At 46.2% G+C, this 22,028-nt stretch overlaps 1 protein-coding gene across 5 annotated transcripts in view; it reads left to right on the forward strand.

Moving 5' to 3' along the window:
- MRAS (muscle RAS oncogene homolog) overlaps positions 1-22,028 on the forward strand; it is a 73,814-nt gene that overhangs the window by 34,231 nt on the left and 17,555 nt on the right. The window lies entirely within an intron of this gene.

Raw genomic sequence — 22,028 nt, forward strand, 5'->3', positions numbered from 1 at the left:
GTGCAGTGGTTAACAAATCCGACTAGGAACCATGAGGTTGCGGGTTCGATCCCTGCCCTTGCTCAGTGGGTTAATGATCCGGCGTTGCCATGAGCTGTGGTGTAGGTTGCAGATGCGGCTCGGATCCCGCATGGTTGTGGCTGTGGTGTAGGCCAGTGGCTACAGCTCCGATTAGATCCCTAGCCTGGGAACCTCCATGTGCCGCGGGAGTGGCCCAAGAAATAGCAAAAAGACAAAAAAAAAAAAAAAAATCTTCAATATATAAGCATATGTTAGAAGTATTTTGGAAGGATGGAGTTCCTGTCATGGCTCAGCAGAAACGAACTCAACTAGGAACCATGAGGTTTCAGGTTTGATTCCTGGCCTTGCTCAGTGGGTTAAGGATCTGGCATTGCCATGAGCTGTGGTGTAGGTCGCAGACACAGCTTGGATCCTGCGTTGCTGTGGCTGTGGCTGTGGCATAGGCTGGCAGCTGTAGCTCCAATTTGACCCCTAGCCTGGGAACCTCCGTATGCCATGGGTGCAGCCCTGAAGAAAAAAAAAAGAAAAAAAAATTATATTGGAAGGATATCTTGTCCTTAGGATTTCCCAAAGGACCACTTTTTTGCATGTAATTCTGGGCTATTTCCACAGAAAACAATCTGAAAACCATTGCATAACACATGGAAGAAGATAACCTCATGCCTGATACTTAGGTGGAGCTTGGTAAATATTATTTCTCTCTACAGCCATATTAATGTGTCTAACTTTTTAAAAAGTAATTTTGGGGATTAGATTACCCAAAGTTGTTTTCTAAAAAAATTTTTTTTCCTTCAGGGTGCTTCTTAGGAAGATTTTGGGAAAACTTAGCAGTGGAGGCAAGAGAGAGGAAGTACGGCCACAGCATTACTTTCTAAGTGTGAATTTGCAAGGCTTGTGTTCTGAAGCTCTGGGCTCCCCTTAGATGTACCCTCTGATCCTGCCAACAAAATCAGGTCTGATTTAGGGTCTGGTCCACCCAGGACTGCCTCAGGAGTAGATACTGGGTTCTCAGATTAGCACATGTCTCTGCTCCATTAGGTCTCGTATTAAGAAAAGGAAAGCTTAAGAGTTCCCAATGTGGCTCAGTAGTAACGAACCCAACTAGTATCCATGAGGACTTGGGTTCGATCCCTGGCACTATTCAGTGGGTTAAGGATCTAGTATTGCCATGTGGTGTAGGTCGCAGACGTGGCTCAGATCTGGTGTTGCTGTGGCGGTGGTGGAGACCAGCAGTTATAGCTCCGATTTGCCCCCTAGCCTGGGAACCTCCATATGCCATGGGGGCGGCCCTAAAAAGACCAAAAAAAAAAAAAAAAAAAAAAAAAGAGAAAAAAGAAAACGAAAGCTTAAAGCATTATAGCTAAATACTAATTAGTCTGGCATTTAAAAGGATATCCTACATTTGGGGAATTTTAATCAAAGATTGGCTATATTTAGCCTTGGGTGTAACTCTGGACCTTACCGGAGCTGAGCTCTTCTGGGTGGTTCGGAACCCTGGGATGGACGGGACTTTCCCTGACATCCTGCTTCCCCAGAGGCCACAGCATCCTGGGGGAGGTGCGAAGGCTGGGAATTCTGCCAAGTGCTCTGAACCCTGGGGTTTCTCATCTTCCAAATTCCAAAAGAGCAAAAACATGGCAGCTTGGTGGTGATGATGAAGAGGGTGAGACCGTAATGGTATCTGCTGGGCAGTTACTGTGTGGAAGGCCCATGCTCCTCACTTTTAATCCTCACAAGCGCTATTGTGGTAGCTGCTGCTGTTACTGCTGTAAAAATAAAGCACAGGTGCTCCTGCTGTGGCACAACAGGATCAGCAGCATCTTGGGAGCACTAGGACACAGGTTCGATCCCCGGCCCAGCACAGTGCATTAAGAATTTGGCATTGCCTCCACTGCGGCTTAGGTCATAACTACAGCTTGGCAGCTATGGCTCAGATCTGATCCCTAGCTGGGGAACTGCATATGCCCTGGGGCAACCAAATAAAGCACAGAGAGAGTCACACGGCCAGCCATGGTGTGAACTCCCCTCTGTCTCCTATGCTCTATTAGTATGGCTGGGTAGTAAAACCTCTCTCACTTCACACAGCTGATCCCTGTGCCTCTGGGAACGGAGTTGAAGTCCCAAGGAGAAGGAGAGGTGGCCTGGATGAGCAGGGTCAACAGACCCACTCACCTGCCATTCCAGCTCCCTGCCCAGGTCCTTCAGAGGACCAGGGACTCTGGTTCTGACCTGGATCTCTGAGCAGAGATGCTCAAGCTGGCTCAGGAGGCCTTCTCTGTGACTTCCATACTGAGGATGCTCACAGGCTTCACACTCACAAACCAATTTCTTGTCTTCTTTCAAGGGGTCTCATTGCTCTGGTCCCCTCAGAATCTAAGAGACAGGAGATGGCCGACTCCGGGGCCAGCAGCCAGGCTCTCCATGACTGTGGGGCCCCCAACTTTGGAGCAAGCCTGCTCTGAGTTCTTTCCCACAAGGGTTTGGGACCTTTGTCTCACCTTCCACTGTTAAGGACCCAACTCTGGCAGCATCTCTTGTTCAGCTTCTTGGCTCCACCCCTCTGCATCGGGGTTACATCTGCTCCCTGCCTTCTGGCCCTCCTGCCCCTTCTTCAGGTCTGTGACTTTGGACCCCTCTTTACCCTGGCTGTCATCTGCATGACTCCCCGTACCTTGTCTTCAGGCTTCGGGGATCAGGAAGACCCAAGCCTTAGTCAGAGTCCTGGCGTTTTGTTTTTAATTTTTTGTTTTTTTTTTTTCAATATATATAACATAAAACTGACCATCTTAAGCATGTTTACGTGGACAGTTCTGTGGCATTAAGTATATTCATATTGCTTTGCAACCATCAAACCATTATCCGTCTTCAAAACGTTTTCAGTTTCCTCCAACTGAAGCGCCGTACCTATTAAACAACAACCGCTGTTCCCAACCCCCAGCAGCCACCATTTTACTTTCTGTCTCTATGGTTTTGACTATTCTAGGTTCCTCGTTTGAGTGGAAACATACAGTATTTGTCTGCTTGTGACTGGCTTATTTGACTCACCACAGTGGTTCCCCCAAGTTACCATATGTATCAGAATTCCTTTTCCAATAGTATTCCACTGTCTGCCTCCACCATGTTTTGTAGAGCCTTTCATCAGGCAGTGGACATGGGTGCTGTTTCCACCTTTCGGCTGTTGTGAATAAGGCTGCTGCACACATGGGCGCACAGGTATCTTCTCCAGTCCCTGCTTTCCATTGTTTCGTCTTGGAGTTCTTGCCTGCCCATTTTTTCCACTTGCTTGGAGCTGCAAGTCTCCTGAGCTCTGGGGTGTCAGCCCCCTTACTGTCTACCCGAGGAAACTGCAGTGCAGATGGAGAGGTGACTCGCCAGGGTCAGACCTAGCTAGAGGCAGAGCCGGGCCTACAGCTGCCTCACTCACTGAGCACGTCCCACTCCGTCAGCATCCTCCTCCTCTGGCCTAAGTCTCAGGCTGCAGGCTGGGATGTGGACCAGAGCCTCTGCCTGCTTACAATCTGGGCCTTCCCACCCGTGCGGCTGCCAGCCCCACCCTCTGCCCAGCCAGCCTCTGGAAGCTTGTATCTTTCTTCCATCAACAGAGAACAGCAGTCTCCTGACACCCCTTCCCACTTAGGGGCTTTGGGGCCCTTCTCGGCAGCCACTCTATCCCCAGCAAGGGCTCTGCAAAGAGCAAAAGCCCTAGCTCTCCTCCTGCACCCTCAGAAGCTGGGACATTTCCACACTGGCTTCTGCCCAAACCACAGACACAAGTGCTGTTGTCTTCATGAAGGGGTCTGGACCTAGCTTTTCCCCGAACACTTGAAGCCACATTCTTTCTGGGGAGGCAGGGTTGGTTGCCGGGAGGAGGATGGGGAGGGCAGTGAGAGGACAGGAACATTTCCTAAAGAAATGTTTCTGAGCTGGGGATTTCGCCTGGTGGGCTTCATGCTCAGCAGCACTCAGGTCAGTTTCGGAGTGGACCCTTCCCCGTGCCGCCTATTAAGAGGGGGTACAGGCAGGGTGCATCCACCCCATCCCCCGCCCCCTTCCATGCCGGCAGTGATGTGGGAGGAATTTCCCTCTTTGCTATTATGAGAGAACAGGGCCGGCTGGCCTGAGATTATGCAACTCAGCGCTGCAGGCCTCTGCCTGACCGTTTATCTTGCTTCCATCAGGCATCACCGCTGAATGCTTCCAGGAACACAGAGCTCACTGATCGCCAAGGTGCCTGGGGTGGTGCTTGCCGGTAGAAAGCCCTTCCTTACACTGAGGCCAAGTCACTGTTGTTCCTTTTGCCCTCAGCAATGTTAGCAGCTGGACAGGTGCTAGAGCAGGAGGTCTGGGTACCCAGGGGAGGGCTCTTGGGGACACAGGGTGGCAGTGGCAGCAGCAATTTTCCAATGGTACAGAAGTATTTCACCATTTTACCCATCGGTTTGGTAGTACTGGTGCATTCTGGCAGGACCCCATGCTCAGGCCTTCACCAGGATTGCTTTATTTCTTTGTGGCAATTCTGCTACCTTGAGATTAGTGTCTTCACTTGAGAGGTGATCACAGCTGCGCTTCAGCCAGAACACACCAGTACCACTGTACCAGGGGGTAAAAGGGTGAAATACTTCTGTACCACTGGAAAATTGCTGCTGCAGCTGCCACCCTGTGTCCCTAAGAGCCCTCCCCTGGGAACCCAGACCTCCTGTTCCTGAGCCTGTCCAGCAGCCCTCTGACTGGTCAGGCCTCTGCAGGGGCGGGAACTAAGACTCAGAGAGGTGAAATAACAAGTCCAAGTTCATACAGCTAATTAGCACCCTCTGACCCCAAAGCCATGAATAGTTTGCTCTGTGCTCACCTGAGCCCCACTAGCCAACCTGGGAGCTGAGGCCAGTGACCTTGAGTAGGCTCGGCAGGGCTAAGGGATAGAGGTCTGTGACCTTCCTTTGCAGGTCACAGCATAGCCTGCAGTCATCATCCCAAACCTGTCAGCACTCTAAACCCCAGGTGGTTGTCCTCTAACTCACACTGATGACAATCAGGTCCTCTACTCCTGCAGTTCATTTTGGTTTTGCCCTGATTTCAGAACTTCTCATGGATCGCTGTTAGCAGTCACGTGATGGTCTGGACTCAGCACACCAGCCATGTTGATCATTTTGAGATCTCACCTGTCTGTACTCCTACCTGCTTCAGGCCCTGGTGCAGCTGCTGTCAGCCTGTTGTCACCAGGCCCCAGGTCTGAGTGACTGGGGACTCCTCTTTCCCTCAAGCATATACAGCCTCTGGACTGCGTGCCCTCATCCCTGGGGTCTGTGTCCCAACTATAGACCCTCATGGTTCTTGCCAAAAATAAATGAAACATTACAAATTGTAAGCTCCTTGAGGAGACATACTTTGCCACCACTGTATCTGATGCCAGCGGGTGCCCATTAGGTGCTTAGTTATTGTTTGCTGAGTGAGAGAATTTGGCACCTTGTGAAACTCAGCACATAGTAAGCCTCAGTGGATGCTTTTGTTGTTAGGATTGTTCCGATGTGATTTTTGTTACTATGTAGGGTGGCTTGGTGCTTTTTAGAATAGGTCCTGTCACATGTGTCATTGAAGGGTCCCTGACCCATCTGCTTGCATCTGGGGAAGTCCACAGTGAGGCCTGTGCCCCTGACATGGAGCTGACACCTCTCCCCTCCACTGTGGTGTGGATTGGTCCCTGAGACTGATGTACCTTGGAGTGTTCACTGGTTCATTCTATAAATACTTCTGGGTACCTGCTGAGTGCCTGGTTCTTTTTGGGATCTGAGGTTGCAGCAGTTGACAAAGTCAAATCTCTGCTCGCATGAAGCCCCTGGTAGAATAGGGGAGACAGCATAAACAAATTTATAATGTGTCAAGTGGTGATGAATGCTGTGAAGAAGAATAAGGCAAGATAGAGGAAATAGACCGTGAGAAAGGGGTTACTATCTTACCGAAGCTGATCAGGGAAGTTCTTCCTGATGAAGTGTTAGAACAGACACCTGAAGGAGAAAGCTGTGCCTGTACCTGGGGGAAGAGAATCTTGGATGGAGAATCAGGTGCAAGGGCCCTGAGGCAGGGATGTGGGTGGCCTGTTTGTGGAATAGCTAGAAGGCCATGGTGCAGAGGAAGTGAGAGAGAGGCTAATAGGAGAGGTCAGAGAGATGGCTGGGGATAGTGATCTCATAGGGAAATAAGCCATTGGAGGGTTTTGAGCAGAGAACATGGGCTAACTGATATTTAGAAGGCTTATTCTGGCTGTGGTGTGGACAATAGACCAGAGGGCAACCAGAGCAGAAGTAAGGAGACCAGTTAAGAGGCTCCTGATGGTACTAGGGCACCAGTAAAGGAGGTGATGAGACGGAATCTGAGTATGTTTTAGAGAAGAAACAACAGAATTTGCTGGTAGAGTGGGATGGGGTGGGAGTAGGAGAAGAAAGAGCCTTTGTCTTGGGTAATGTGGTAGAATAGAGTTATGTTTATGAAGATTTGGAAGACTGGGAAGAGCCAGACTGAGGGGGAAATCGAGTCTAATTTTGGATGTGTTAAATCAGAGGTGCCTTTCACATGTACAAATAGAAGTCACACCAGTGTCTGGGGTCTGAAACTGGAGTAAGGGGAGATGTGCAGGCTGGAGATGGAAATTTGGGAGTTGCTGCATAAAACCATGAGACGGGAGATGTTTGAAGAAACGAACATGGTTAGAGAAGGGGTCCCAGGACAGAGCGTGGGGACCCACTGATGCTCAGAGACTACGTAGGGTCAGAGAAAAAGTGAGAGAGAGTGAAGTACAAGGCCAAGTGCAGAGGTTCTTCAAATAGAGGGAAGCTTCATGGTTCAGTGGATTAAGGATCCACCATTGCTGTGGCTCTGGTTACTACTGTGGCATGGGTTTGATCCCTAGCCTGGGAACTTCCATGTGCCACAGGAGCAGCAAAAAAAAAAAAAAAAAAAAGGAAACATCAAGTGCATCAAATGCTGCTGGCAGGTGGTCTAGCAGGATGAGGGCCACGAAGTGCTTGCAGGATTTAGTGACATGGAGGACTTAGATGAGTCGACAAGATCAACTTTGATAGGGTGGCCTGATTATGGTGGGTCAAGAGAAATTTCAGAGAGAGAGGATGGGATTAAGATGGCGGAATAGAAGGACTAGAGCTCACCTTCTCTCATAAAAACAACAAAATTACAACCAAATACTGAACAATCTTCAACCAAATGGACTGGAAACTTTCAAAAAGATATCCTACTCCAGAAGACAAAGAGGAGGCCACATCAAGAGGTAGAAGGGGCGATTACGTGATATAAGCAACCCCATACCTGCCAGGTGGGAAGCCCACAGACTGGAAAGTAACTATATCACAGAGACTCACCTATAAGAGTGAGAGTTCTGAGCCCCTGGGGATCTGGCATTGGAAGAAAGAGCACCCGGAGCATGTGGCATTGAAAGCCATAGGGGCTTGTGAGCAGGAGACCCCATTCTTGAAAGGTGCAAACAGACTTTCATGTGCACTGGGACCTGAGGCAAAGCAGAGACTCCATGGGAGTCTGGGGTGGACCTGACTGCAGTTCTTGGAAAATTTCCTGGGAAAACAGGGGGTGACTGTGGATTATTGTGGGGAAAGGACATTGGAAGCAAAGCTCTCAGGAATATTCATCAGTGTGTGTTCCTCTGGAGGTGGCCATTTTGGGAGTTTGGTCCCACCCATCAGCAGTGAGAAGCCCCAGGCCAAACAATAATCTGGGTGGGATCACAGCCCTACCCATCAGAGGTGGGATCATAAGCACCACCCTCCAGGCACAGAGCCAACTCTAATCTCACCCAGAGACAAAGCCCAACCACCAGAGGGGTAGGAATCAGCCCCACCTACCAGTGGGCAGTTCCTCCCATCAGGAAGCCTACAGCAAGCCCCCGTAATGAATTCGGCCACAAGGGGTGCAGACATCAGAAGTAAGAGAGGCTATAACACTATTGTCGGAAAAAAGGAGACCACACTAAAAACCTATAAAAATGAAAAGGCAGAGAGCTATAAGATAATGGAGCAGGAAAAACCCCCAGAAAAACAGCTAAGTGATCTCTAGGAAAAAGACTTTAGATTGATGATGCTGAAGATGATGCAAGACATTGGAAATAAACTGAAGACAAAGATTGATAATTTACAGCAAACAATGAGCAAAGAAATACAAGATTTAAAGATTAAGCAATCAGAAATGCAAAATACAATAACTGAAATAAAAAATTCAGTAGAAACAAGCAACAGCAGGATACAGGAGGCAGAAGAACGAATAAGCGAGGTGGAGGACAGACTAGTGGAAATCACTGATGCAGAACAGAAAAGAGAAAAAGAATTGAAAAGAAATGAAGACAGTCTCAGAGAACTATGGGACAATGTTAAATGCACCAACATCTGTATTATTGGGGTGTCGGAAGCAGAAGAGAGAGAGAAAGGGACAGAAAAAATATTTGAAGAGATAATAGCCAAAAACATCCCTAACATGGGAAATGAACCATTCGCTCAAATCCAGGAAGCACAAAGAGTACCATATAAAATAAACCCAAGGAAGAACACCTGAGGAAGATATTAATCAAAATGACCACAATTAAAGACAAAGAGAAAATATTAAAAGCAGCTAGGGAAAAGAAACAAATAACATACAAGGGAACCCTGATAAGGTTATTGGCAGATTTTTCAGCAGAAGCTCTGCAGGCCAGAAGGAAGTGGCATGATATACTTAATGTGATGAAAGGAAAAAAACCTTCAACCAAGATTACTTTACCCAGCAAGGCACTCATTCAGATTTGAAGGAGAAATCAAAAGCTTCACAGATAAGCAAAAGCTAAGCGAATTCAGCAACACTAAACCAGCCTTACAACAAATGCTAAAGGAACTTCTCTAGGCAGAAAAGAAAGTCCACAACCAGAAACAAAAATACCACAAATGACAAGGCTCACCAGTAAAGGAATATATACAGTAAAGATAGGTAATCATCCATGTACAATTATGCTACCAAAATCAGAAATCCTGAGAAGAGGAGGGTACACATGCAGAACACTGGAGATGCACTTGGAATTAAGAGGCCAACAACTGAAAATAATCTCATATACATATAGATTCTTATATCAAAACTTCAAGGTAACTGCAAACCAAAAATCTACAATTGATATACACACAAATAAGAAAAATCAACTCAAATACAACACTAAAGATAGTCATCAAAGCACAAGAGAAAAGAACAGGAGAAGAAGGGAAGAAAAAAGACCAACAAAAACAAATCCAAAACAGTTAATAAGATGGCAGTAAGAACATACGTATCAATAATTCCTTAAATGTAAATGGACTAAATGCCCCAACCAAAATACATAGACTGGCTGAATGAATACAAAACCAAGATCCATATATATGCTGTCTTCAAGAGACCCACTTCACTTCTAGGGACACATACAAATTGAAAGTGAGAGGACGGAAGAAAATATTCCATGCAAACAGGAATCAAAAGACAGCCAGACTAGCAATACTCATATCAGACAAAATAGACCTTAAAATAAAGAATAGTATAAGAGACAAAGAAAGACCTTACATAATGATCAAAGGATCAATCCAAGAAGATATAACAATTGTAAATACGTATGCACCCAACATAGGATCACCTCAATGTATAAGACAACTGCTATCAACCTTAAAAGGAGAAATTGACAATAACACAATAATAGCAGGGGACTTTAACACCCCACTTACAGCAATGGACAGATCATTTAGACAGAAAATCAACAAAGAAACACAGGCCCTAAATGAAGCATTAGCCCAGATGGACTTAATAGATATTTATAGGACATTCCATCCAAAAGCAGCAGAATACACATTCTTCTCACTGCACACAGAACATTCTCTAGGAGTGATCACATTCTGGGCCACAAATCAAGCCTTGGTAACTTTAAGGAATTGAAATGCTACTAAGCATCTTCTCCAACCACAATGCTATTCAACTGGAAATCAAAACAGCAAGGAAAAAAACTGCAAAAAACACAAACACATGGAGACTAAACAACATGCTACTAAACAACCAATGGATCACTGAAGAAATCAAAGAGGAAATTTTAAAATATCTAGAAGCAAATGACAATGAAGATACGACACTTCAAATCCTATGGAATGCAGCAAAAGCAGTTCTAAGAGGGAAGTTTATAGCAATATGAGCCTACCTCAGGAAACAAGAAAAACTTCAAATAAACAACCTAACTTTTACATCTAAAGCAACTAGAGAAGAACATGTATGACCTAAAGTTAGCAGAAGGAAAGAAATCATAAAGACCAGAGCAGAAATAAAGGAAATAGAAATGAAGAAAACCATAGAAAAGATCAGTGAAACTAAAAGCTGGTTATTTGAAAAGATCAAGAAAATTGATAAACCCTTAGCCAGACTTAGCAAGCAAAAAAGAGAGAGGACTCAAATCAATAAAATTAGAAATGGAGTTCCCGTCGTGGCATTGCCGTGAGCTATGGTGTAGGTTGCAGATGTGGCTTGGATCCCGCATTGCTGTGGCTCTGGCTTAGGCCCGTGGCTACAGCTCCAATTCGACCCCTAACCTGGGAACCTCCATATGCCGCGGGAGCGGCCCAAAGAAATAGCAAAAAGACAAAAAAATAAAATAAAAAAATAAAATAAAATTAGAAATGAAGGAGAAGTTATAACAGACATCACAGAAATACAAAAGATCATAAGAGACTATGCCAATAAAATGGAAAACCTAGAAGAAATGGACAAGTTCTTGGAAAAGTACAATCTTCCAAGACTAAACTAAGATGAAATAGAAAAGATGAATGGACCAATCACAAGTACTAAACTGAAACTGTGATTAAAAAACTTCCAACAAACAAGAGTCCAGGACCAGATGGCTTCACAGGCAAATTATATCAAACATTTTGTGAAGAGCTAACACCTATCCTTATGAAACTATTCCAAGAAGTTGCAGAGGAAGGAACATTCCCAGACTCATTCTATGAGGCCACCATCACCCTGGTACCAATACCAGACAAAGATTCCACAAAAAAAGAAAACTACAGGCCAATTTCACTGATGAACATCGATGCAAAAATACTCAACAAAATACTAGCAAACCGCATCCAACAATACAGTAAAAGGATTATACATCATGTTCAAGTGGGGTTTATCCCAGATGCAAGGGTTCTTCAATATCCACAAATCCATCAGTGTGATACACCACATTAACATACTGAAGACTAAAAACCATATGATCCTCTCAATAGATGCGGAAAAAGCCTTTGACAAAATCCAACACCCATTTCTGATAAAAAAAAAAAAAAAACTCTTCAGAAAGTGGGCATAGAGGGAACCTACCTCAACATAATAAGGCCATATATGACAAACCCACAGCGAACATCATTCTCAATGGTGAAAAGCTGAAAGAAATCCCCCTGAGATCAGGAACAAGACAAAGATGTCTGCTCTCGCCACTACTATTCAACATAGTTTTGGAAGTCCTAGCGACGGCAATCAGAGAAGTAAAAGAGATAAAAGGAATCCAAATTGGAAAGGAAGAAGTAAAACTATCACTGTTTGCAGATGACATGATACTATACCTAGAGAATCCTAAAGATGCTACCAGAAACCTGTTAGAGCTCATCCAGGAATTTGGCAAAGTCGCAGGATACAAAATTAATACACAGAAATTGACTGCATTTGTATATACTAACAACAAAAGATCAGAAAGAGAAATTAGGGAAACAATCCCATTTACTGTCACATCACAAAGAATAAGATACTTAGGAATAAACCTACCTAAAGAGACAAAAGGCCTGTACTCTGAAAACTGTAAGATGCTGATTAAAGAAATCAAAGATGACACAAACAGATGGAAAGACATACCATGCTCTTGGATTGGAAAAATCAATATTATCGCAATGACCATACTACCCGAGGCAATCTACAAATTGACTGCAATCCCTATCAAATTACCAAGGACATTTTTCACAGGACTAGAGCAAAATATTTTAGAATTTGTTTGGAAGCACAAAAGACCCAGAACAGCCAAAGCCATCCTGAGAAAGAAAACTGGAGCTGGAGGAATCAGGCTCCCCGACTTCAGACTATACTGCAAAGCTGCAGTCATCAAAACTATATGCACAAAGACAGAAATATAGATCAGTGGAATAGGATAGAAAGCCCAGAGTTAAACCCACACACCCACAGTCAACTGATCTATGACAAAAGAGGCAAGAATATACAATGGAGAAAAGACAGTCCCTTCAATAAGTGGTGCTGGGAAAACTGGACAGCCACATGGAAAAGAATGAAATTACAACACTCCCTAACACCATACACAAAAATAAACTCCAAATGGATTCATGACCTAGATATAGGACCAGATACTATAAAATTCTTAGGGGAAAACCTAGGCCAGACACTCTCCATCATAAACCACAGCAATATCTTCTCAGATCCACCTCCTGGAGTAATGACAATAAAAACAAAAATAAACAAATGGGAATTAATTAAATTTAAAAGTTTCTACACGGTAAAAGAAACCCTAAACAACACAAAAAGACAACCCACAGAATGGGAGAAAATCTTTGCAAGTGAATCCACTGACAAGGGATTCATCTCCAAAATTTGTAAACACCTCCTACAGCTCCATACCAAAAAAACAAACAACCCCATCAAAAAATGGGCAGAAGATCTAAACAGACACTTCTCCAAAGAAGACATAGATATGGCCAAGAAACACATGAAAATATGTTCAACATCACTCATTATTGGAGAAATGCAAATCAAAACCACGATGAGGTACCACCTTACAAGAGCCAGAATGGCCTTCATCAAAACGTCTATAAACAATAAATGATGGAGAGTGTGTGGAGAAAAGGGAACCCTATTGGAGGAATGTAAATTGGTGTAACCACTGTGGAAAACAGTATGGAGATTCCTCAGAAAACTGAAAATAGAACTCCCATTTGATCCAGCAATCCTACTCCTGGGCATTTATTCAGAGAAAACCATGACTCGCAAAGACACATGTACTCTGATGTTCACTGCAGCACTATTTACAATAGCCAAGACATGGAAACAACCTGAATGTCCGTCCAACAGAGGAGTGACTAAAGAAGATGTGGTACATGTACAGAATGGAATATTACTAAGCCATTAAAAGGAAAGAAATAACGGCATTTGCAGCAACATGGATGGACCTAGAAATTATCGTGCCAAGTCAAGTCAGTCAACGAGACACCAACATCATATGCTATCACTTATTTGGGGAATCTAAAAAAAGGACACACACAATGAACTTCTTTGCAAAACAGATACTGACTCAGACTTTAAAAAACTTATGGTTTCCAAATAAGACGGGTAGGGGGATGCACTGGGGGTTTGGAATGGAAATGCTATAAAATATGGTTGTGATGATTGTTGACAAGTATAAATGTAATAGAATTCATTGAGTAATAATAAAAAAAACCCTCCTCTTGCCCTCATATCTCCTTCCAGCTATTGTCCATTTCCCTAGTAGCCCTTTTTTTTTTTTTTTTTTTTGCTTTTGCTTTTTAGGGCTGCACCCAAGTCAAATGGAGGTTCCCAGGCTGGGGGTCAAATCAGAGCTGTAGGCACTGCCTACCCCACAGTCACAGCCACGCAAGATCCGAGCTGCATCTGCAACCTACACCACAGCTTACGGCAACGCCAGATCCTTAACCCACAGAGCAAGGCCAGGGATAGAACTTGTATCCTCATGGATGCTAGTCAAATTCGTTTCTGCTGAGCCATGAAGGGAACTCCTGGCCTGGGGATTCTCAGCACTGATGGGTGGGGTCCGATTTTCTTAAAATGGCCACCTCCAGAGGAACATATACTGATGAAAATTCCGGAGAGCTTTGCCTCCAATGTCCTTTCCTCGCAATGAGGCACCGTCGCCCCCTGTTTTGCTAGGAGATCCTCCAAGAATTGCAGTCAGGTCCAACCCAGATTCCTATGGAGCCTCTGCTTTGCCTGGGACCCAGTGCACATGAAAGCCTGTGTGCGCCTTTCAAGAATGGGGTCTCCATTTCCTCCAGTCCCATGGAGCTCCTGTGCACAAGCCCCACTGGCCTTCAGTGCCAGATGCTCCGGGGGCTCTTTCTCCCAATGCAGATCCCCAGGTATGGGACTTGACGTCGGGCTCAGAACTCTTACTCTTATATGTGAGTCTCTGTGATACAGTTATTTTCCAGTCTGTGGGCTTCCCTCCTGGCACATATGGGGTTACTTAAATTGTGTAATCCCGAGGAGGGGTCTTTTTTGAGTTCCTGTTGTGGCTCAGCAGTAATGAACCTGACTAATATCCATGAAGATGTAGGTTTGGTCCCTGGCTGGTCGTTGCTGTGAGCTGCAGTGCAGGTCAAAGGTGCAGCTCAGATCTGTTGTGGCTGTGGCTGTGGCATAGGCCAACAGCTCCAATTTGACCCTTAGCTTGGGATCTTCCATATGCCATGGGCGAGGCCCTGAAAAAAAAATTTTAAAGAGAGGGTTTTTTTTTTTTTTTTAGTTTTACATTTTTTGGCTTTATTTTTTTTTTAAGATGAGAAAAATTATACTGTGTTTACATACTGATGGATGAACCATCAGAGAGAGAAATGGATGATGCAGGAGGGAGAGGGGACAAAGTAGCAGCAATGTCCTTGCATGGGTGACAGGTGACAGGATCCGGTGCACAGCTCAGGGGAGGAGGATGGTCTTGGACAAGAGCAGGCTGGGTCACCCTCTGCAGAGTGGTCGGCAGAGCACACGTTTCAGAGAAGGAAGGTGGGTTTTTTTCTCTTCATACACTTTTAAAAATTGAGATATAATTCCCATGTAAAATCCTTTAAAAGTGTACAGTTCAGTGGCTGATAATAGATACACAGAGTTGTATAATCACAGATTGCTGATTGATCCACACATCAGCAATCCTCGGAATCACTACTGTCTTATCTCTTCTACATTTTCATCATCCTCCCAAAACTCATACCCTCTGGCAGTCCTTCCGCCTTCCTCCCCAGTCCCCAGGCCCCAAGCCCCTCATCTTCTGTCTGTCTTTATGGATTTGCCTATTTTGAACTTTCCACATAAATGGAATCATATAGTGTGTGACATTTATGTCTGGTTTCTGTCACTTAGCACTATGCTTTCAAGGTTCATCCATGTTGTGGCGTGTATCAGAATTTCATCCCTTTTTATGTGTGAATAATTTTCTAGTACAGTTGACCCTTGAACAACATGGGGGGTAGGGGTGCTGACTTCTCTCGCAGTCAAAAATCTTCATATAACCTTCATGTAACTTTCAACTCCCCCAGACTTAACTGCCAATAGCCCACTGTTGATCAAAGCCTCCCAATAACATAAACAGCCAATTAACACATATTTTATTTGTTACACATCTTACAAACTAGACTTATAATAAAGTAAGCCAGAAAAAAGAAAATGTTATGAAGAAAATCTTAAGGAAGAGAAAATACATTTACAATACTGTATTTATCCATACCTTTTATGTTTTATCTGTCTGTCAGCACCTACATCAATTTTGTCTTACATGAAACAAAACACTGTAGATGTTATATGTATTACTAGTACTAGAAAGCAAAAATGAAAGGGTACTGTGAAAAGGAAATTCATATTTTTGTACAGGTGTAATGATTCATGCACTGATAACAAATAAGCAGCAGTATGACTGTTTTATGGTAGCCTGGTGTACCCGACACAATTGTTTCACAGTAGCCTAGCCTGTACACTAATGAATGAATCATTATAAAAATTTCATAGCATACAGTACAGTCATAGTCATAATGTAGTATTGGAAACACTGTTCATTTTGTTTGTTTGTTTGTTGTCTTTTTAGGGCAACACCCGTGGCATATGGAGGTTCCCAGGCTAGGGGTCTCCAGCCTATGCCATAGACACAGCAACACCAGATCAGAGCTGTGTCTGTGACCTACACCATAGCTCATGGCAATGCCGGATCCTTAATCCACTGAGTGAGATCAGGGATTGAACCCACGTCCTCATGGGACAGGAACGCCACTGTTCGTTTTTTTTTTTTTTTTTTTTTTGTCTTTTCCCTATTTCTTTGGGCCGCTCCCGCGGCATATGGAAGTTCCCAGGCTAGGGGTCAAATCGGAGCTGGAGCCACCGGCCTACGCCAGAGCCACAGCAACGCGGGATCCAAGCCGCGTCTGCGACCTACACCACAGCTCACGGCAACGCCGGATCGTTAACCCACTGAGCAAGGGCAGGGATCGAACCCGCAATCTCATGGTTCCTAGTCGGATTCGTTAACCACTGCGCCACGACGGGAACTCCACTGTTCGTTTTTTGAAAAAAACCTCTCACCTGTGATGACAGACTGATAATGCAGTTTTTCTAATTACCAGAGAGAGAGAGGAAAGAGAGGAGAGAGAGAGAGAGAAACAGAGAGAGGGAAGGAGGGAAGCAGAGGGAAGGGACAGACATACTGTATGGTAATGTCATTTTTTGAAAGCAAAGCTGTAAAACAGTGCGAAAACAAACACAGTAACATTGTAAATATCACTCATCTTCTGTCTCAGGTAAGGTGAGGCTGTCCACTTCAATACAAGTCTTGTACACGATGTTCTACACATATATTTTTGTGTATTTATTGGGGGGAAAAAACCCTCCTAGAAGTGGACCTGCGCAGTTCAAACCTGTGCTGTTCAAGGGTCAGCTGTCCATGGAGGGACCACATTTTGTTTGTCCATTCATCAGTTGATGGACAATTGGGTTGTTTCCACTTTGGGACTATGATGAATCATGTTGCTATGAACCTTCGTGTGCAAGTTTTTATGGGGACACGTGTCTTCACATCTCTTGGGTCCATCCCTGGGAGTGGAACTTCTGGGTCATGTGCTAACTCTGTGTTTAACATTTTTCAGAACTGCCAAACTATTTTTGGAGTGGCTGCACCACTTTACCTTCCTCGCCTGCCGTATGTCTCTGAGTCACCTTGGTTTGGAAGCTTGTGGAGTTGAGCTCCCAGTGATCTGTGTCTGATCCTCAGCTGGGGGTGGAGGCTTGCAGAGAGAGGAGGTGGTGGGAGATGGTGGCCTAGGAGTGGAGGGACAGGGAGGGATGCGTTCAGATTTGTTGGATGCTCTAAAGGCCCTGGGAGCTGCTGCAAGGGAGCCAGGCCAGCACAGGGGGAGGGTTTGGGGTAACCAGGTGGGGTGAGGGTAGGAGGCATCACCTCCAGCCTCTGTCTTCCTCCTCCACAAACTTCAGTGTCCTGTCCTCACCCCTCCTTTTAGGCCTGCTCCTCTCACAGGCCTTGAGGGCCCTGCAGCCAGCCTCTCAGAGACAGGAGATGCCAGGAGCAGAGCCAGATCGGGGCCCAGACATACTTGAGTTCAAATCAGGTGCCTGCTGCTCATTAGCAGTACGAACCTGAGCAGGTTGTCCCTGCCCGGCCTCTGTTTCTTCCCCTGTAAAATGCTGACCCCCGCCCTGAGTGGCTGTGGGGTGGAGATCGGGGCTGCAGGCCAGTAATTCACCTCCCAGTTCCTCTCCATGACCAGGCCCCTCCCAGGCCCCCACTGGTCTCTGGGATGCTCCTGGTTACATGGGTGAGCCCCCACACTGCTCTGAGAGTGACATTGCAGTGGGGTGGCTTGGGGGGGTGGATTTAGGGGGGGTTGTCCAGGCTCCTCTAAGAATCCCACAAAGCCTTGGACCCTCTCCCTAAAAGGACGTGCACCCACACCAGTGACATGTTCATCAAATCAGGGGATCCATGGGTGGGCCTCATGAACCCGTGTCTCCAGATCTCTTCCCCTTCACCCCACTCCCCCAGCTGCAGTAGTGTGGCTTTGAGAACAAGCACCCCCTGGGGCCCTGGGGCCGCACTTCCCCCTGCTGTGTCCTGAGGTCATTGGTTCCAGGTTGGGGCCAGTGCCAGAGGGAGTCTTCCCCCAGGGAGCCAGCTGGTGCCTGGTGCCTGCCACGGGATTTTAGCTCCCTCCCCCTCAGAGAGTGCCTGGCTCACCAGGCTGGGCCAGTGCTTTGGAGAAGGAAAAAGCAGCCCTTTTTCTGGGAACAGTGCCTGTACAATGCATCCAGTTCTCTGTCCGGCACCCAGCCTATCCCATACATACCCTCACCCAAAAAGGGGACCCCTCATCACTATTGATCCTCAATAAGATGACTTTTTTTTTTTTCTTTTTACAGTCCCGCATGCAGCATATGGAAGTTCCCAGGCTAGGGGTTGAATTGGAGCTGTAGCTGCCGGCCTACACCACAGCCACAGCAACGCCAGATCCGAGCCCCATCTGCAACCTACACTGCAACTCATGGCAATGCCAAATCCTTAACCCACTGAGCGAGGCCAAGGATCGAACCTGCTTCCGCAGGGACACTGTCGGGTTCTTAACTTGTTGAGCCACAACAGGAACTCCAAGGTGGCATTTTTTAAATTGCAGTCTTTTCCTAGGAAGAGTCCAGGCTTCCCTGCCTGACTTTCTAGTAGTCTGTCGTGCTGTGGATGAGAGAGGCGTAGAAGACACCAGACACGGTCCCTGGAGGCATGTTATCTCTAGAAATGATCATCTCTGTTGTTTCATATTCCAGAGCCCTTACTTCACTCTGATGGATGAGTTATAGGACTTTCAAAGTCTGTTTTTAGTGGTTTGCCTTACAGCTGGCGTGGGCCACTTGAGCCTAATAACTGCATTTCCTGTAGCGTGCCTATGATTTGTCATTCTGCAAGGATTTTTTTGAGCCCTCATTGGGTGCTGAAGCTTTGGAGGGACCCAGAGAAATGAAAGCCAGACTCCCATCTTCTGGGACTCCACCCACTGCTTGGGGAGCTGAGCCAGACCTAGAGGCACAGGCATGGAGGAACCAGAGCCCCCCCCCACACACACACACAGCCCCACACACACATCAGGGTTCAAAGACTGAGATCAGAGGCTGGAGCCCTCAGGAGAGGAGGCGGGCTGCAGCCCTGCTGGAGGGTAGCTGGGGAGGCGGGGGAGAGGACATTCTAGTTGGAGGTCGTGGCTTGGGCACATGCCTGGCCAGACCCACACCCTCTGGTTGAAGCAAACAGACTGGACGAGCTGAGGCAGCCAGGCCTTGGGGAGCTGGACTGCCCTCCTCCCCAGCCTGTGGCCTTGAGCAGATCCCTTTAACTCTCAGGGCTTCAGCGTCCACATCTGTGCTAGGGGGACAATAGTCCCTTTCCCCAAGGGTGTGTGTATAAAGCCCCAGGAAGAATGCAAAGACGGCTTTTAGCCAATGAGCTGGGACCTGGGACCGTGCCCTAGGCTATGGGTCAATGCCAGAGCTCCCAGACCCTATGCCAGGGTTTGCCCTGGAGGATGAAGAGGACAGAGAGGGAGGGACCTTGGGAAGAGGGTGGGGAGAGGGCTTAGTAGGGACCCGGGCTGGAGCTGTGTCCGTGCTGGCTGTCCGGCTGCCTGGGACCACATCCCTGCCAGCGTGTAGGCCTGGCCTCTGGAATCCACCAGATCCAAGGGCAGTTCCCCGGTTTCCACTTAAACGCTCCTCAGCAACACTGCTGGGCCCCTCCTGCTCCGGGTGGGAAGATGGGGGCAGGGTGGAAGGCAGTATGCAGCACTGGCCTTCTCTGTCTCCAGAATCTTTCTCTGTCCTCCTTCCTTCTCCAGCCTGGCTGCCTCTGTCTCTGTCTCTGTCTCTGTCTCTGTCTCTCTCTCTCTCACACACACACACACACACACACACACACTCGGACACTGGCAGAACACCTCTCACAGTGACTAACACTTTCTGTCTCAAGAGTCCTCCTACCTTCCTGACATCAGGCATGGGGGATGTGGGCAGAATCTTGATTTTTTTTCTACAGCTCAGCTGCCTGTTCCCTTCAGCCTCCCCCAGGAAGTCTTGGAGGCAGAGCTGCTGACAAGGGGCCTGTGACCACGCATTTGCAGGATGTGTGGCGCAGAGGGCTGGGCAAGAGACGGATCCCAAACCTGATTAAACCCAGCTCAGCCTTCACCTCCTCCCTGGTTGCACCTGCCCTCCTGGGGCCCCAAGTTGGGAATTTCCAAGGTGCCCTCAACTCTCCTCTTTCCCCTTGGCCCCTTCTCTGTGTTCTGTGTGCACCCAGGTCCCTCCCGCTCTTCACAAGTGCCTCCTTCAGTCCCCTCCCTCTTTGAGTGCCAAATTCACTCTCCTCTGACTCTCTCTCTTCCCACTTGGAATCTCGCTAGCTCCCAGCACCCACCAAGTTCTAATATTTGAGTTTAGGATCCAGGTCCCAGCCTCTGGTCTCCTCTGCCCCAGCACAGCAGCTTCCTCACTGCTCTCTCCTTTCCAACCCCTAGGCCCTTGCTCATGCCGTTTCTCTGCCTGGGAGGCCTTTCCCTAGGCCCTGTCTTTTTGGGTCAGATTCTCTTCTTCCATCAAGTGCAGGAGAAATGTCTTCTCTTTGCTAAAACCTTCCATCATCCCTCCAAATTGAAGGGACCCCACCCCTTCCCTAGATCTCCAATAGCATATATCACTTTCTGTCCTGTATTGTCATTTTTCTTGATGCGTCAGCACAACTAGCCTCTGAGTGGCTTGAGAGGGAGATGTATCTTATTCTTTATCTGCCCAGAGTACCAAGCAGCAGAGGGATGGCACGCAGGAAGTTGTTCAGGAAATACTTGGCAAGTGGATGGCTGGATCTCTTAAGCTCCCACCTGCAGGCTGCTTCTGTCCCTCAAAGGTTGGGAGGGCCTGGCAGTCACCATGCATCCACATGTTGTTTCTGTCCAGGTAGTTACTAGGATTATGCTAGGCTCTTACAATGAGCTGCAAAGTTTCTGTATTTCCTTGCTCTGGAGCAATTTATAGATTATTAGACTAGCTTTGTGCTTCTTGTGGGGTAGTTTTGTCTCTTCAATTTCACTGGTAACTGTTCACCTGTTTGGGTTTTATATATATATATATATATAATATTTCAATATATTATAATAGTGATTATTATATTAATTATATTATTAATTATTAATGATTATATTATTTATTAATAATTATTATGGCATTTTATATATATATAGGTCTTTTTAGGGCCGCACTCATGGCATATGGAAGTTCCCAGGCTGGGAGTGGAATTAGAGCTGCAGCTGCTGGCCTACACCACAGCCACAGCAATGCGGGATCCAAGCCACGTCTGCGATCTTCACCACAGCTCACGGCAACGCTGGATCCTTAACCCACTGAGCAGGGCCAGGGATCAAACCTGCATCCTCATGGATGCTGGTCGGGTTTGTTAACCACTGAGACATGACAGAATTCCTTGTGTATTTTCTTGAGCTAGTTTTGTTCATTTGTGTTTTCTTAAATCATAAAGAGTTGAAAATGTATTGCTGTTAAAACTGCAGATAGTTTTCTCTCATAAGTAAATATTTATCTATAATCCATACTCATAGGCCTTTTCTCATTCCAGATGTCTTTTTTTTTTCTCTCTCTAATAGGAATTAGTAAAAGTTTTTTCGTATTTAAATTGGTCTTTTCAGGGAGTTGAGTTCCTGTTGTGGCGCAGTGGTTAACAAATCCGACTAGGAACCATGAGGTTGCGAGTTCGATCCCTGGCCTTGTTCAGTGGGTTAGGAATCCGGCGTTGCCATGAGCTGTGGTGTAGGTCACAGGTGCGTCTCGGATCCTGAGTGGCTATGGCTCTGGTGTAGGCCGGTGGCTACAGCTCCGATTAGACCCCTAGTCTGGGAACCTCCATATGCCACGGGAGCGGCCCTAGAAAACGCAAAAAGACAAAAAAATAAATTGGTCTTTTCAGAGTCTGCTTTTTTAAAAAAAGCGTAGTTGATTTATGATGTTGTGCCAATTTCTGCTGTACAGCAAAGTGACCCAGTTATACATATATATGCAATCCCTTTCTTATATTATCTTCCATCATGGTCTATCCCAAGAGACTGAATATAATTCCCTGTGCAGTACAGTAAAGAATCAGCTTTTGATTCTTAGATATCAACTACTTTTTCCTTCTT

The sequence above is a fragment of the Sus scrofa genome, chromosome 13 (genome assembly GCF_054392235.1).
Source record: "Sus scrofa isolate SSC_HxYL_T2T_F1_AM1 chromosome 13, Sscrofa_HxYL_maternal_Yorkshire_Landrace_v2.0, whole genome shotgun sequence".
Classification (NCBI taxonomy): domain Eukaryota; kingdom Metazoa; phylum Chordata; class Mammalia; order Artiodactyla; family Suidae; genus Sus; species Sus scrofa.